The 17,251-nt window shown below is 39.1% G+C and overlaps 1 protein-coding gene across 4 annotated transcripts in view; it reads right to left on the bottom strand.

Moving 5' to 3' along the window:
• The window catches only part of slc6a9 (solute carrier family 6 member 9), a 92,106-nt gene extending 75,903 nt beyond the window's left edge, over nt 1-16,203 (bottom strand). Inside the window, exon 1 of one of the 4 annotated variants that reach the window (XM_065953748.1) lies at nt 16,178-16,203. The gene's annotated coding sequence lies outside the window, so the exon portion shown is untranslated. Of the gene's footprint in view, nt 1-201; nt 317-15,247; nt 15,339-16,177 lie in introns of those variants that run through there. The other 3 variants (XM_020653419.3, XM_065953745.1, XM_065953747.1) reach the window with 3 other exon arrangements.
• Nucleotides 16,204-17,251: the final 1,048 nt, after the last annotated feature.

Raw genomic sequence — 17,251 nt, 5'->3', positions numbered from 1 at the left:
CCAGCGAAAGCAGAGCGAAAGTGGCCAAATATAGCCCCCATTCAGTGTCTGAAACATACTACACATGAACACTGCCTCTCACATGTACCGCAGCCTACAGGAACTCAAGAACACCCCCGGGATAATCCATCATACACAGCACGCTGCACACTGATGAAAAGAAGGAATGAAACAGAACTAGGTTCAAAAATAAAAACGGACCTTACCGTCCACGATAAAAGAGAGAAAGCAGCTCAGGCGTGAGAAAGTAACTGGTGTGCAGGCTGAAGTCTGGGATCAAGTCATAGTGCTCTGGCTCCGTCCCACCAGTTGACTCTACCAATGTACACAAGGCGAGGGCTGAGCCGAGCCTATTGGGCCGCAGCAGGAGGAGTGGCAGCGGGAGGTCACATTAAACTCATTGTGAGACCTGACGTGTCTGTTTGTTCTCAGGACAACTCGGCCAGGACAAATAAAAAAAACGATCAGCCTCAAGCACTGATTTTATAAAAGCCCAGGGTGGATCAGTGACCAAACGTGGAGGACAACTAATCATGAGGTGAAAGAAATACTGAGTTTGTGTAAAATGGTCTCAGTTTGCTTCACTCTGCCTGAGGAAAAGGCCGAGGTGTCTGCACCTGTATCTTTGCCTGCTCTTTTCCCCCGTTTCAAACAGTCCCCTGTGGTCTAAATCAGTGGTTCTCAAACTGCGTACCACCTCCGAAAATATTTGGCTCTCCAAGTACCACCATAACCGTTAAAATATACTGTAGGCCTATTTCTACACACATTTCATGCAAGAGGCAAATTAATTTATAAAAAGAATATTATTTATTATTGACTGCTGGCAGCCACACTGTAGGCCTACTAAGGGCTAGTGCTAGAACTGGCACACACAAAAGTGCAGAACAATAAAAATGACAACTTTATACCAACAACCTGTTTGGAAATATTTAGTCTCCAGTGTTTCCCACACAAAGACGATACCTGGGCCCAAGTATATTCCCGACCTGTTCTTATTTAATTTTTCATTTATTCATAAAATTGCTGCGTGCCTGAGAGAGCGAGAGAGCGCAGGCGCGCAATCCGCAGGCTTCAAAACTGAAGCTTCTCCTGGCTCCGTTTTAAAAATGTTAATGTACAGCTGCCTGCTGCAGATTGTGTGCTGAACTCCAATAAATAACAGCAGTGTTTCCCTAACTATTATATTAGCAGGGCCCCCCCCCCAGAATATCTGTCAATGTAGGCCTACATATCTGTTAATATCTGTTAAACTTGATTAATGTAGAGGGGAAAACAAATTTGATATAAATACAACTCAATAGATCCAAGCTAGATAAGAGTACGACCAAAAAAAAATTGTCAACTGAATAGTGGATGTCTCTCTCTCTCTCTCTCTCGCTCTCTCTCTCTGATCACCTGCAGAGCACACAGACGCACCTATGCAACAGGTATAAAGTGACTGCAGATCGTCCACAAGTTTATTGATTGTAGACGGTAATAGTGGTCAGCCTATACGTTGGCGGGCGGTCGAAATACACCAGGGCGGCATATTTTATGTGTTGGAAACCCTAAAATAAACCCATTGCAAAGACTTTTTATCGCAACAGAAAACTTGAAAAGTAACAGTGCTTTCTCACTCAACATGTGCATATTTAACCTGCTGGTTGGAGGCCTGTGAATAATGACCATCATGCTTTCACATCATTTTGATTCAGTCAGAAGAAGCTCCAGTCAGCTATCAGCCACTCTCAGATTAAAAGATGTTTTTAGAAACATTTTCTATACAGAAAAGACCATTTGAAAACAAAGGTGAAATTTGAAGATCAGCAGATAGACGTTGAAAAATTATTTCTAATATGCACTCTTACGCCTGGTTTACGGCGGTTTCCTGAAGATTCTTTTACAAAGAATAGTTTATTAAACAAGCTTGGAAAGGTCGTTATCTGCAGCACTATGTGCAATTCAATTATTTAAAAACAACTTGCTGATGGTAAATGCAGGAAAAGGGAAATAAAAAGAAGGTGAGGCTGTTAGGAAACAGGTTGTGGTTGTTGATAATTCAAGTGAAATGAAGCAGCACTCTGATTATGCAGAGAGAATACAGACAGGAAACAAAGAGCGGTCCTGAGCCTGCATCAAGCAGCCGAAGATTAAGATGGAAGTGGGTTCTAAATAATTTGCATTTACTATGACTTCAGAGTTCAGACTCAACTTTAATCCAAAACCTTGTAGACAAATCCGTCGACCGATTTGTGTGCGCTGCCATCTTGTGGTGGCCGTCTTTACTGCAGTGGCATCTTCAGACTGCTGTTTATTCCCCCCCCCCCCCCCCCGCAAAAGTGCCGTAAAAAAGCTCAGCAGTCATCACAACTTGGTTCCGAATATTGATTCCGCGACAGTCACTTCGTTCCCCCATTACGCATCCACAACATTCAGATTGAAGGCGACACACCACAGGGACGTAAATATCGCGGCTTGAAAAGGCGCTCTGAATAGGGCTTGTGACAGCAGCATTCTAAAAATATCAGACAGCTGCGGATGAAGGAACCTTAATCACGCTATCTTAACTTTATTTAAATTTTAGGGAGACACCGTTTAGAAAAACAATGACCTGATCACATGATGGCGAAATAAAAACTCAACCATCTGCCAATATATTTGATTAAGTACATAGATAGATATTCTCAGAGAGTCTAATGCAGCTGCTCTGCAATGATTACATGCAGCTCCTGCCTGTATGCTCACTGATAGAGGAAGATCATATAGGAGAGGATTTCATTAACCATCAAACCAAATACAGATCACCCAGAAAGGGTTGAAAATACTTTTAATATATTTTTGTCTCGGTCAACCTCTGCACGTCCACTGAGTTGTTTTTGAACGCCCGCTCTCATACAGTGATTTGTGCACTTGCCATTTTTTCCAAAGTTAAAGTTTTGTATGACTTATAGAGCATCTGAAGACTCCACAGCTTCTTCCTATTGTCTTTGGAATTGTTAGGCAGAAAGTCATAGTAAAAGTAGAAAATGTTTCACTTTTTTAGGACAGATTGCATTCAAACGCGCTAATTTTCTTACAGAGGTGCCACCGCCGTAATGGCTGCTTGCCAACTACCAATTCTCCCCGGATTCATCTGTACCTTGACTCATATTTCCAGAAAAATAAAGCATATAGCCTCAGCTCAAACCTTGTTCCTCACTCTTAAAGTTGAATGTGTAAACACCTCGGTCTCTGCATGGCTATTCTCTCATGTGGTATGCTATTTATCACATGACATAAAGGCAGAGCGCGTCTGAGCTGTAACCTAATCAACAGGCTAATTCGATTTTTACGAGACTACTTTTCATGTGTAATTAAGTTTCAGACAATCATGTGAGTAGACTCTAATGAAAGCAATTAAGAAACTATGAATAAGGAGAGCTTACTTAATCAATGAAAACAGATGTAAATGAAATGAAACAATAATAAAGGGCTTAATGATAGATGACAATAGAATGTTAAATGTAAAACTACAGAGCAATGCAAAGACATGAGTTAAAAATAACTACATGGAAGTGTCGGATAAAGTTACAGAGTCCGCTATACGGTGCTAAAATGAGATTTTTGTTGCCTTTATATCAATGTCACCTGTAGTTCAGCACTAACACTGTAAAAACATCAGGTTGAACAGCCAGCAGGAAAATATCCCAAAGGTAAACCTAACAGTCAGGACCATTTTTGTGTGAGCGCTAGTCGAGCAAATAATGTTTGACTGAATAGGCACCATCTTCTCGTAAAGTCCAGCTCTTATTACTTCATGCATGGACATTGTTGACCTGTAGTTTCATCTCGGCCCACCACTTTGGTACTGATAAAAAAAAAAATAATGGGATTCATAACGCAACATCATTTGGCCCAATTTCCAGCTTACCCAGTACTTTGATTTACAGAATACATGTTTCACTTTGTGTTGAGTTTAAATGCTGATAAGACAATGTTAGCATGCTAACACGCTAAACAGTTGAACATATACCGCATAGTACCTGCGTAACATTTGCATGATTCTACAATAGCCCTTTTCAGACTGCTGTGTTTCAAGGCGTGATATGTACGTCCCTGTGACGTTTGACCTTCAATTTGAATTTGGGGGGACGAAACGATCCCCCCTCTATGGTTGAATTAGTATCTTAAAGTCAGTTACGGACCACTTGTATCGTAGTGAAAGAACATCCATGCCCTGCTGACACAAAGATCTTTCCAAAGCTATACAATAAAAAAGGCTTTTAAGAAACCTTAATCACAAAGACTAAGAATAGGAATAGGTTTAGTTTAGAGTCTGCCCTTCTGACCCTGATTATCCATCACACCTACAGAAGTATTAGCCTGATGTTTGCGAAACATAAACGGGAGGACGCTACATAGTAACACATTAAGCACCTTTAGCATTTCTTTGTTAGGGCCTCCTTTTCTGCTTAGGGGATGACCTGTTGATTCAAAGAACCAAAGGTCACGAAGCACACAGTTAAAAGCTGTTCTGGGTTTGCACTCTACATGCCCCCCTATTGCAGTGAGGAGTCCCTTTACCCCTCTCAAACATGTTGGACATACAACACAATGACTGCCAGTGCAAAAATCACAATAGAACGTTTTGTTGCGGGCCATATTTACAATGTTGTTGGCCTTGCAAAGTAGCTGCGTCAATCATCAGTGATGCCGATATGCAGTAGTATGATTGGGACTTTCCCTGCTCTGTTTTGTCGTGATAGAGAACCCCTTCCTCACCATGGGAACAGAAACAGAAATATGACAACGGTGGTTGAGTCCTTGTTCAGCATGTTCAGAGCTCAACTGCAGGAGAATTATTTTTCAGTGGCAATCTTATATTTACTGCTGTGGCACAATGTTGGAAATGGAGGAGACCATTGCAGAGACATATAAAAATAAAGCAGTGTGTCAGTCTACCAGTAAAAACAAACTGAATCCCTCTGCTAAGACAACAAAGTTAGAATTACTAGGGCAAACAGTCCAGTTTATGTTTATACCAAAAGAGAATCAGATCACACTGAAAATAAAAAATCCTGCACACTACTCTTGCTCTGCATCACCAATTTATTAGAAAAGAATCACTATGTTTCGGTCCCTCTGAAGCATTTTCAAGAGTGTTCTCAAAGAATTTCCGATGATCTTCAGTAGACAATGCTCGTTTCAATGTGATAGTTTGATATCCTACACGCCTACTTCATTAGATAGTTGGATGTGTGAACACGTCCTTCAAGACCAAAAGAGAAGAAATAGCCTTTTCAAAGTAACAATGTGATGATAATTGAAGCTGCTGTAGCACAATCACACGGAAAAAAGCAAATATCCAAGCAGGGTTCAACCTCACTGTCAATGTAAGGAAGTGAGAGAAGAATTTTATATTAGTGGGATTCATCTCTACACAGTATGAATGTGCAACAGGTACGATATCTGTGATCTGGGTATCCTAAACATTGTGTTTACTGATTTTGGTCAGAGTACAATTCCACACCAGTATTTGAGAGTGTAAGGGGCGTCACATAAATAATCCTGGATCCCGTCAGTGGTCATCTTAAGGCTGGTACACGACAGACTGACAACAAAGTATCTTTTATTACAGGCTGCAGCATCGTGTTCTGTCTGACACTGCTGGGCCAAAAAGTCATACTGTTTACACCGAACTGCCAATTAGTTTGTGCATTCTGTCATGCGTGAGAGGCAATAACACTCCACACCAGCAGGCGTTGGCATTTGTCACACAAATATCAGACATTACACACATTTGGACTGAATATGTCACCTGGTGCTATAAGGTTCAATTACATTTATTTAATTTCTCATAAAGAGAAGCAGTTCTCGGACATGGTAATTTGCAAGCTCATGTTTTATTTCCTGTCACAGATATTTCCTGCAGTCCTCCTGTCCAGACATATTTCAACATCAAACTGATTTGATTTCAGCCTGATCAACCGTTGAAATAAAGTGCTGCAAAATGAATACAAAGATTGTCAGAGGCGTGCAGTTTGGACATGTTTGTAAAAACCTAGGATCATTGATGCTGATTTGGGATTTTTCTGCTGTCCTAAATGTATTTCATGTCATAAAGGGTGAGTGTTGGCTAATCCATCAAGTCATGTCAAGAAGTCCATGTTTTACGTGAAACTAGAGAACTAGCAAATTAAATCTTGGAACTAGCTGCTTGACCTACCAGCCTACAGCTACATCAGGACATCGTTTGTATAAATGATTTCCAACATAGTTTGTATTTGTGACCTGGTGTTGCAATGACTAATGCTACTGTTCAGACTGTTTAGGTTGACAGCAGGAAGACTCAGTATCAATGTTAAATAGGCAAGCTTACAAAAGCTTAAAGTTGCATATAATGACTCCATGAGAATACTGTTTAAAAAACCTTGATGGACTAGTGCAAGTGAGTTATTTTGTAATGCAGGAGTTAACACTTTTCAGGCTCTTGTGAAAAACTGAATTGTACAAATGTATTTGCATCATTCCATCATCATGCTGTTGACTAATCCCAGTCATAGTTCTGTGCGATACCAGTCAGCCTTATGGCGACACTGGTACAGTTGTCTTTTATAATATTGGTTATGTTTTGTCCGTATGTATGTGTTTTTACCCTGTGTTTTTTATTTTGCTCGTTTTTTTATATGTTTTCTAATGGACTCTTGAGTCTGGCAATAAAGATGATGATGATGATGATGATGATTGTTATAGTTGCTCTGTTACTGCTTGGTGTAAAACTATGCAACTGTTGGCCAACATATCCAGGATAACATCTTTGAGCATTTGTAACATAAAAACTAATTTACATCATTCCTTGAACAACCATGAAGCTTAAGAGGACCAGTCACAATGCTTTCTGCTGCAGCAGTACCACATGAGAACCAGTACACACATCATAAAACCCCAGTCAACAGAGGCAGTCCACCAACAAAAATCTAAACCATCCTGTGAGTCAGAGTAAGTATGACGACTTCCTGAGTTTCTTGAGTCAAACTAGAGTACATTATGAGTAAGACATTTGCATAGAGCACGGTGCGGAAATGACTGAGCCCTTTGCAAGATAAATCAGGCGGTGTCTGCAAAAAGCTCAAAAGGAAATAAAATAAAACTCAACTACAAAGCTTTTTAGTCCACATTTATATGACTGGACACCACATAATGACTTAATAATGTCTATTAAAATGGTCATTATTTTTCAAAGGGGGCAGTTTAAAATGTGGCGTGCTTAAAGGGAGATATAACTGTTAATATCCGGTGAATGACAAATGATAATTAAATGTCCACCATGAAAAATCCCATTGATATGGACATATCATTTCAAACGGCAGAATCACAAATAACTAGCTTCCATCAAACTTCAGAGCTATATTCGACTTGTTAGCCACTTGACACACTTTATTTAGTTTGATTTGACATATTCTGTTGAAAAAGAAAAAGCAGCAACAACTTATTTTCAGCTCTCACAAACCCCAAGCGACCTGCAGCACCCAGTAGCAGCAAAGTTAGCGACTTCTGCGTTAGCTAAAGAAAACAAGATACACTTGACAAACTTAAGAGCTATTTCATTCAGGAGTTGGAAGAAACCAAAGCTAAAAACAGAGTCAACATTGGACTTACATTTCAAAGGTGGCAAGAGACACTAAAGTTGCTCCTCCATGTTTTCTTGGTCAGGAACATTTTAGCTAACACATTAGCCACAACAATAAAGGACTGGATTGCATTCCCTCATTGTTGCTTACTTGTCTTTTTTCACAAGCAGCCAAAATGTGACTGACTGGCACACAGAGGGTCATAACATGCCAATAGTAACATACTCGCTGTGGGGCAGTAGTTAGTGCACGCGTCCCATATGGAGGCTATAGTCCTCAACGCCAATCCCACCTGTGGCTTCACGCATGTCATTCCCCACTCTCTCTCTCCCTGATTTCTGACTCTGTCCACTGTCCTATCTCTCCAATAAAGGCACAAAAAGCTAAAAAAAAAAAAAAAAAAAAAAAAAAGACAGAAGGATGAAATTAAATTTTTCATGAGATTTTTCACAAGCATGCCAAGGGCCGGATCAGAAAATAAGACATAATCCTTCGTCCAAAACAACCGCAACAATTGACACAAACTGAAACTTCTTCACTATTTGGAGCAGCTAAATGGAACTCAGTCACTGAATTCATTTAATTTCTATTATTTACACCCGTGCTTTTCCTGTTGTGGCATGTTAAAGCATCTTCTGTGAAGGTCAGTAAAGACAGGTTGTAGCCAAAAGTGTGACAGGATGGGTAGTTTGATTTCATTTTTCGCTCTGTGTATCACCCAGCTACACTCCATTTTAGGTCCAGCACAAAAACCCACTTGATGTTTCATGTCTTGGACATCTTTTAGATGTTGATACTGCACTGCTGCACTCCTCGACAAATACCAAACTCCTGATAGTAGAGGAACAAACCCCCAAAAAAGGCTTTAGTTTTCGAGATACCCCTACCCGAGGTAGAACAAAGCACGACCATATTTCACTTGAACATGTCTAGTTTATGAAACAGATTGTTGTATAAAAATATTTTACTGCAAAATAACTTTTTGGGGATTTTTTATGCATCTTACCAAAAAACTAAAATAGGTCAAATTAGGGCTTCTCTAGCCTTATCACATGTATCTCTGGGAATCGGAATCAGAATTTCACCAAATTTGGACAGGATGTTCACAGATAGTTATTAGTTACAATTATGCAAAGTTTTTATTTAAATATATCCCTTCGCAGTAACGAATAAGAATAACTTCACAGAAGAAAATATATTCTATCTTAAGGTCTTGTTTGCTTTTGTAAACCATTTCACGATATCAGTTTAAGTGAGCTCCATAACCAACCAAAACAATCCTCCCAGGAGCTTTAAGAAAACAACTGCTGTAGAAAATAACCATCAACAAAGTCAACCAACCAAACAAAGATAACACAACCAAATCAAGACACCACAACCAAAGACAACACAACCAAATCAAGACACCACAACCAAAACAAGACACCATAACCAAAGACAACATAACCAAAGACAACAGAACCAAATCAAGACAACAGAACCAAATCAAGACACCACAACCAAAACAAGACACCATAACCAAAGACAACAGAACCAAATCAAGACACCACAACCAAAACAAGACACCATAACCAAATCAAGACAACATAACCAAATCAAGACAACATAACCAAATCAAGACAACATAACAAAATCAAGACAACATAACCAAATCAAGACAACACAACCAAAGACAACAGAACCAAATCAAGGCACCACAACCAAATCAAGACACCATAACCAAAGACAACACAACCAAATCAAGACAACAGAACCAAATCAAGACACCACAACCAAAACAAGACACCATAACCAAAATCAACAGAACCAAATCAAGACACCACAACCAAAACAAGACACCATAACCAAATCAAGACAACATAACCAAATCAAGACAACAGAACCAAATCAAGACAACATAACAAAATCAAGACAACATAACCAAATCAAGACGACATAAACAAATCAAGACACCACAACCAAATCAAGACAACATAACCAAATCAAGACAACATAACCAAATCAAGACAACACAACCAAATCAAGACAACACAACCAAATCAAGACAAGATAACCAAATCAAGACACCATAACCAAAGACAACATAACCAAATCAAGACAACATAACCAAATCAAGACAACACAAACACATCAAGACACCACAACCAAATCAAGACACCACAACCAAAGACAACACAACCAAATCAAGACAACATAACCAAATCAAGACAACACAAACACATCAAGACAACACAACCAAAGACAACACAACCAAATCAAGGCACCCCAACCAAATCAAGACACCATAACCAAAGACAACACAACCAAATCAAGACACCACAACCGAAGACAACACAACCAAAGACAACACAACCAAATCAAGGCACCATAACCAAAGACAACACAACCAAATCAAGGCACCATAACCAAAGACAACACAATCAAATCAAGACAACATAACCAAAGACAACACAACCAAATCAAGGCACCATAACCAAAGACAACACAATCAAATCAAGACAACATAACCAAAGACAACACAACCAAATCAAGACAACCAAAGACAACACAACCAAAGACAACACAACCAAATCAAGACACCACAACCAAAACAAGACACCATAACCAAAGACAACAGAACCAAATCAAGACAACAGAACCAAATCAAGACAACATAACAAAATCAAGACAACATAACCAAATCAAGACAACATAACCAAATCAAGACAACATAAACAAATCAAGACACCACAACCAAATCAAGACAACATAACCAAATCAAGACAACACAAACAAATCAAGACAACATAACCAAATCAAGACAACACAACCAAAGACAACACAACCAAAGACAACACAACCAAAGCAAGGCACCATAACCGAAGACAACACAACCAAATCAAGACAACACAACCAAATCAAGACAACATAACCAAAGACAACACAACCAAATCAAGACAACCAAAGACACCACAACCAAAGACAACACAACCAAATCAAGACAACACAACCAAATCAAGACAACATAACAAAATCAAGACAACATAACCAAATCAAGACAACATAACCAAATCAAGACATCATAACCAAATCAAGACAACACAACCAAAGACAACACAACCAAATCAAGACAACACAACCAAATCAAGGCACCACAAAAAAATCAAGACACCACAATCAAAGACAACACAACCAAATCAAGGCACCACAACCAAAGACAACACAACCAAATCAAGACAACATAACCAAATCAAGACACCATAACCTTTTTTTCTAAAAGTGGAAATCATCCTTTGTAATTAAAATCAAATGTCATTATATGTAATGAAGTAAAATAAGTGTATAAAGAAGTTTTTTATAAACATGTTTGCATGATTGTTATCCTAATTTACCTTACACACATTTAAGCCATCATAAGAATTGTTTTGTATCCCAGCTCCATTGGTTGCCTGATAAATCATTCAAAAAAAATAGCTATTGTAGCTTTTTTTTTACACTTTATCATACTTGTGGTATTATAAAAACTATCCCTTCATCCAGTGTATCCTCTGGAGTAACTAGGGTTCATCTTAAAAGCAGGAGATATGGTGACTACACACCATCTTTATATGACTGAAATACATTAAAAAAAACTACAACAGGCTGTCTGGGCGATATACAAATAGACTATATGAAGTATATTTAATTTCTAAGAACTCAAGGTTAAATATATCAATACTGTTTTTAAGTTCATTAATATTTCACAACTGATGTCAAGACAATTCTTTCATTTTTTAGAATGAAATAGAAACAATGTCATGGTGACAATATTGTTGAAAGCAGCAGGTTAACTCTGAGTGTCATCATATAAATCATATGTAAGATAGAAAATATGAGACAAAGTGTATTAGGAATAACTATAAAATGTTTAATTATATATATATATATATATATATATATATATATATATATATATATATATATATATATATTACAGAATACAATTATATTGTGTCTTGTTGTTAAGTCTTAATCAATTGTTTGTGGCCACTTCCTCCCACATACACATCCATAGGGCCCCATTGTACCAGGTCGCCCTGAAATCCTGGCTGCACTAGTTTCCTGTTAGGGGCTGGTGACAGCATAGGGTCAAGTGAAAAGTCAAATAACTTGCTTTTATGTTGAGATAACAGTCTAAAGAAGATACAAATGACATATTTTAATGTTTGGTGTCCTTAATTAAAAAATGACAGACTTTGATATACATACCTTTTGAATTTTTGTTTCAGTTTTCAATTTCCGCCTAAACTACATGTGTGTTTAAGTGTGAAAAATTCAAAAATTGAAAATGGTATTGATAAAAACTTTGCATAATTGTAACTAATAACTATCTGTGAACATCCTGTCCAAATTTGGTGAAATTCTGATTCCGATTCCCAGAGATACATGTGATAAGGCTAGAGCTGTCCCTTTTGGAGAAGCCCTAATTTGACCTATTTTTTTTTGGTAAGATGCATAAAACATCCAAAAAAAGTTATTTTGCAGTCAAATATTTTTATACAACCATCCGTTTCATAAACTAGACATGTTCAAGTTATGAAAAAATATGGTCGTGCTTTGTTCTACCTCGGGTAGGGGTCTCTCAACTTTTAGGGGCCCAAGTTCCTCTACTATGAGCCTATCTGTGCACTGGGGCCCCCAAGTGGTTGCATCATATGTAGACACATCCTGTTCTTTCTGACTCTCCTCTCCTCTCTCCTCATCTCTTCACAGCTGAGTGTAAGCTTTAACGCACAAAATACCAGTGCTGTCAATAACTGAAACTTTGAAGCTATTTAAAACACCTGTTGAAAAAATGTTTAATATTTTTCCATAACAGGTCATTCAAAGTGATACAAGCTCAATTACTCTGACAATACACAGTATCTGAGGGTACTAAGAAAGGAGCATTGTTTGAGAGACGTAGAGAAAGTGATGAATGGTCTGTTTTTGTTTTGATTAGAGAAGTAGGGGGTTTTAAGGACACTCCCAACAGCTGTTTTGGACACGCCTCCGTTTGCCAGACAAACAGCAAACCAACAGGTGTTGCAGTGATGAACTGATACAACTGATTCTAGCCGAGCTTAAAAGCCTCTGCGTGTTTCTAATAAGCTCCACGAGCAGAAACGTGGTCAAACTTGGATACATTTTAAGAAATGCTTTTGAACGCAGAAAGGTTTCTATCCTTGTGTGCATTGGCTCTCAGGAGGAGAGGGAGGACAGCTCTCTCTAATGAATTTGGACTGCAGTGTCAGAGTTACATATCACTCATTTAAAATGAGGCCTTTGCTGTTATTCATAACAATAAAAAACGGTGTTGGTGTGAATTCTATGTATGGTCATTATCCAAAATTAAAGTGTCACAATTCTTATCTTATCGTGAGGTTGTGGGGAATACCCAGCCCTAAATTAAACATAACATTTTAGTCCTTTGAGTTTGTCTTTTGTAGATTTTCAGATTTATTACAGCCTTATTTTCATAACCCAAATGCTGGGTTAGTGCTGCTGGGTTATAGGTTGGGTTGATTTGACCCAACATTGGGTTAAAAAAAAATTGCTTATAAGCATGTTACAACCTTTTTTATAAACCACAGTTTCTGTGCTTTTATGGTTGTTGGGGGCACAAATAATGATTAAGGGGTTGTGATTGGAGTCCCTTTTGACACACTCAAGGTCGTGTGTTACCTTCAGAGCACAGCATAAGGTGAGCAAACAGAAACCTCTCAGTCTGGATAAAAGAAAGGTCCTCCTGTGTGGATAAGGACATGGTGGGTGGGGGGTGGAGTGTGCATGTGTGCATGTGTTGGGGGTTGGGGTTACTGCCATTCGTGCACACACAACTTCTGTTGACATACCCTACTTTAAATATTCAGTTTGGTTACCAATATGGTTAAGTCACAGGAATACATACAGAAGATACAGGACAGCTATTGTTTTCCTATCCACTCGTTGATTCATATGAAGTTAAAAACGAAGCTTGAAATGCCAAATAAAATTTCCCAGGTTTGGTCTCAATAGTCCATAGGCCAAACATATTTAATTTAGTGTGATTTCAATTTAAGAAAAACAGGTTCATGATTTCGATCAATAGCTTTTTTAACATATGCACTCTTGAATATTTCTAGACAATTAAGGAAACTATCACTTAAAATCTTCCTGAGTTCGCTGTTCACACAATTTCCCTCACAGCACGGGACTATTCCTGTCAGACAAGGGGGGGGTGGGTTGTCTCAGGCACCAAGACATGACCTAAAAAGAGCAACATGGAAGAGGCCAATGAAGCCACTGAGAGTCTTCTGTACAAAGCTATTAGAGCCTGACCGATTAATTGGCCAGCCGATAATATCGGCCAATATTAGCAGTGTCAGTGCATGTACACACAGTTACTTTCCAGCTGAGTGGCAATCATGTCTTCATTAATTATATTTTCTATAAGTGTTTGATAACTGCATTTGAGGGATCAACGCAAAAATGTGTATCTCTATATCTACAGTCTGAAACATAGATCCAAGAAAAATTTATATCGGTATTGGCCCTTCCTAATATATCGTATCGGCCCCTAAAATCACATATCAGTCGGGCCCTAAAAGCTTTATTAAAAAATGTTTCATTATATTAATGCTACGTGTAGCTCGACACATTCACAATATGAACAAAGGAACAGGGAACATACAAACAGAAGCATCAGTTGCATGCCTACAGTTGTATGATAAAACGTCACCTACTCCTCCCACTCACTTGAACAGTTATTCTGTACATAATCTGCTGCGTTTTAACATCTCACCGCAATTCACGCAGCAAAAACAAAATCACTACGGGGCTTTCAGGGAAAATTAGCAGGAATTTTTAGTGTGAAAGCACCAACTGTGAATCTTTTCTAAGAAAGAAAAAAGGCAATTTCAGCAGCTTTGAAGTTATCACCTAATCTGACACCAACCCCATGGAAGAACCAACAGAAACTCCAAATAACTGTATAGAAATAGTTCCTCTTTAGGCTGGTGGTTTTTTTTCCTTTTGTAGGTCAGAAAGCGGCATCAGTCTGTTTCATGACTAACTTAAAAAATCCTCACAGGAGTTTTAACATTCTGATTTTGCTTTTAAATGATTACAGACCATAAATCCATCATATATTATCATTTTAACTTCTGAGGTTGGATTGACTGGACAACAAATCCCCGTACCAGCTGCTTCAGACATATCTACAAAATAGGTGCTGTGCTGAACCGTCCATCAGTAAACGGAGTAAACTACTTTGAAAGGCAGCATTTTAGAGAACACGGAAATACGGCCCCCACCCCTCTCTCTTTCCTCCTTGACTGGAGCCACATCAACGAGGGAGGGGGAGACCCCCAACCCGTGCCACGTGTTTCATCCTACCGGCATTACAGCTTCAACAGTATGCGTCTCAAGTGTGAATTACTCTGACAGGTAGCACCTTACAATCAAGTGTCTACTTCACAGACACGTGGTGAAGTTGTTCTTCAGCAGATGGTTGACGCTTATTCTGGCACATTTTACAGCCTAAGCATGAAGCATAGGATCAAGAAATAAGTCACCATTCAGCCAGTCTGCGTTGAGCAAAGCGTATCATTCATTGAGAAGACAAGAAGGATAGAAACACCTCATGCTCTGACTCCCTCAGAGAGGGGCTGTCTTACCGTGCAGGTGCGCATTCCTCTCCGTGTGTGTGTGTGTGTGTGTGTGTGTGTGTGTGTGTGTGCGTGTGTGTGTGTTTATTTCAGCTAATAGATCCTAAATAACAGTTGCATCACCTTTCTTTCGTCCCTCCTCGTTTTCGGCTCGGAAAACTACTACTACTGTAAGCCCCTCCTTTCTAACTCCTTAAAAGGTGGGGTGGTGTTCTGGTCGCTGACATGAGGGCTCCCATTCTGCGCACACACACACACACACACACACACACACACACACACACATACACACGTGCTCAATTACTGCCTACTTATGCGAAAGCAATCAAGAATCCCTCCCGAGTCATTTTGCGTTTTTCAATTCTTAATTAAAGATTTAGAGAAGGTGTCTTAAAAAAAGCAAACTTCAGCACCGCGGACATGCGCGTAACGTGGTAATGATAAGAATACTACGACTGTGTGCTTGCCCGCCCATCCTCGTCATAAAGCGTTTTGTTGTTCCTGGTTTGGTGCACATGTTCAGTGAATAAATGAATGCATGCATGCGTGTGTGTGTGTGTGTGTGGGGCTCAGTCTTTTGTTATGAGAGCATGCTGCAACGGTCCCCACAGAGAGAGGGAGTATTGTGTTGTTTTGCTGGTGGTTTGAGTGTTTGCATTCGTATATAACGCCATTAGACGTGATTGTATCCGATATTGTGTGCATAGACAATGCTACGAATCTCACAGCCCCAATGAACGCAGAGGTGATAGTGGATGCGATGCTCCAGACAGGTGTGGTAGCCTGGACTGCAGTGTGTTATAAATGAAGGCTCCTCATGTAACACAACAGGAAAAAAATGTGTGACTGATGACAGATGCAGCAGAGGGATGGACCCCGGACAGAATGCACTCAGGTGTTTTTTTTTTGTTTTTTTTTGCATGCAGATGCAGGCTTTACCTTGTTTCAGGAGCGAGCAGGTTGGGGGGCTGCTGTGCTGGGAGTGCGGAGGAGGAGGAGGAGGAGGGAGGGAGGGAGGGAGAGAGGGGGCGGATAAGGTAGAGGAGGAGACACATGCAGGCGCGGTGATGGTCAGAGGCTGACTGAGGTGAGGGGTTTCAACACTCACGGTGGCGTTCAAAATGTTGATATGGTTGCGTTGCGTTGCGCACAAAATAGAGCAATCAAAAAAAAAGTCAACACGGGTAAAAAATTTTAAAAAAAAAAGACAGGCAGGTACATTATAAATATATACGAGGTAAAGTACTCTTAAGTTATAGACCTACCTATTACAGCAGAAACACTGAAATAAACATGGCTTTATAAATAAATCATTATATCATAAGCAACTAGTGGTACTCAAGATATTGCTGTAAATTTACAATGAAATTTCAACAGTATGATCCTTTTATGTTTGAATACAGGACATTACTGTATTATAACGGTTTATAACAATATTTTACTGTATTATTGCTTGAAGGAAACAAAACAGTAATTTACCGTAGTTTTTGCAATGCATTTTGGGAAAAAGAAGTTGAGACCACATGGTTGAAAGGACAGTGGAGTTGGCTTTGTCAGATTGTCATCCATCTCCATCCTGACAATTAAGAGGTGAGTGCCTTACTGCTTTGCTAGTTAGAATAGGCAAAAACCATCACTTACTAAGTTTGAAGTCATTTGTAAGATTAACGTTAGCGAGATTTGGAAATTACACAGAAACACTGCAGGCAGACACACTCGCAGTGAGTGAATTCTTTGCCAGCTAACATTTGCTTGAAATACAGACCTTAACAGTTACTAAATGGGCAAAAACACAAAACATTTTCTTGTGATGTGGTTAACTAAGTGGGCTATAATGAACTTGACTTGCCTGGTGGTACTAGAATGGTAAGGTTAGCTAACAAAAACAGACACTTTATCTTTGTTTCAGCTTCAACTGACACTGACTATTGATTAAATATTGAATTAGAAATGATGATTAGCTGGGCCTACTAGGCGATATGGCTATAGTATAAATAGTTTAATATACAGTAT

This window comes from Labrus bergylta, chromosome 4 (assembly GCF_963930695.1).
Source record: "Labrus bergylta chromosome 4, fLabBer1.1, whole genome shotgun sequence".
NCBI classification, from domain to species: Eukaryota; Metazoa; Chordata; class Actinopteri; order Labriformes; family Labridae; genus Labrus; species Labrus bergylta.
This window is presented reverse-complemented; position numbering and strand designations above follow the sequence as displayed.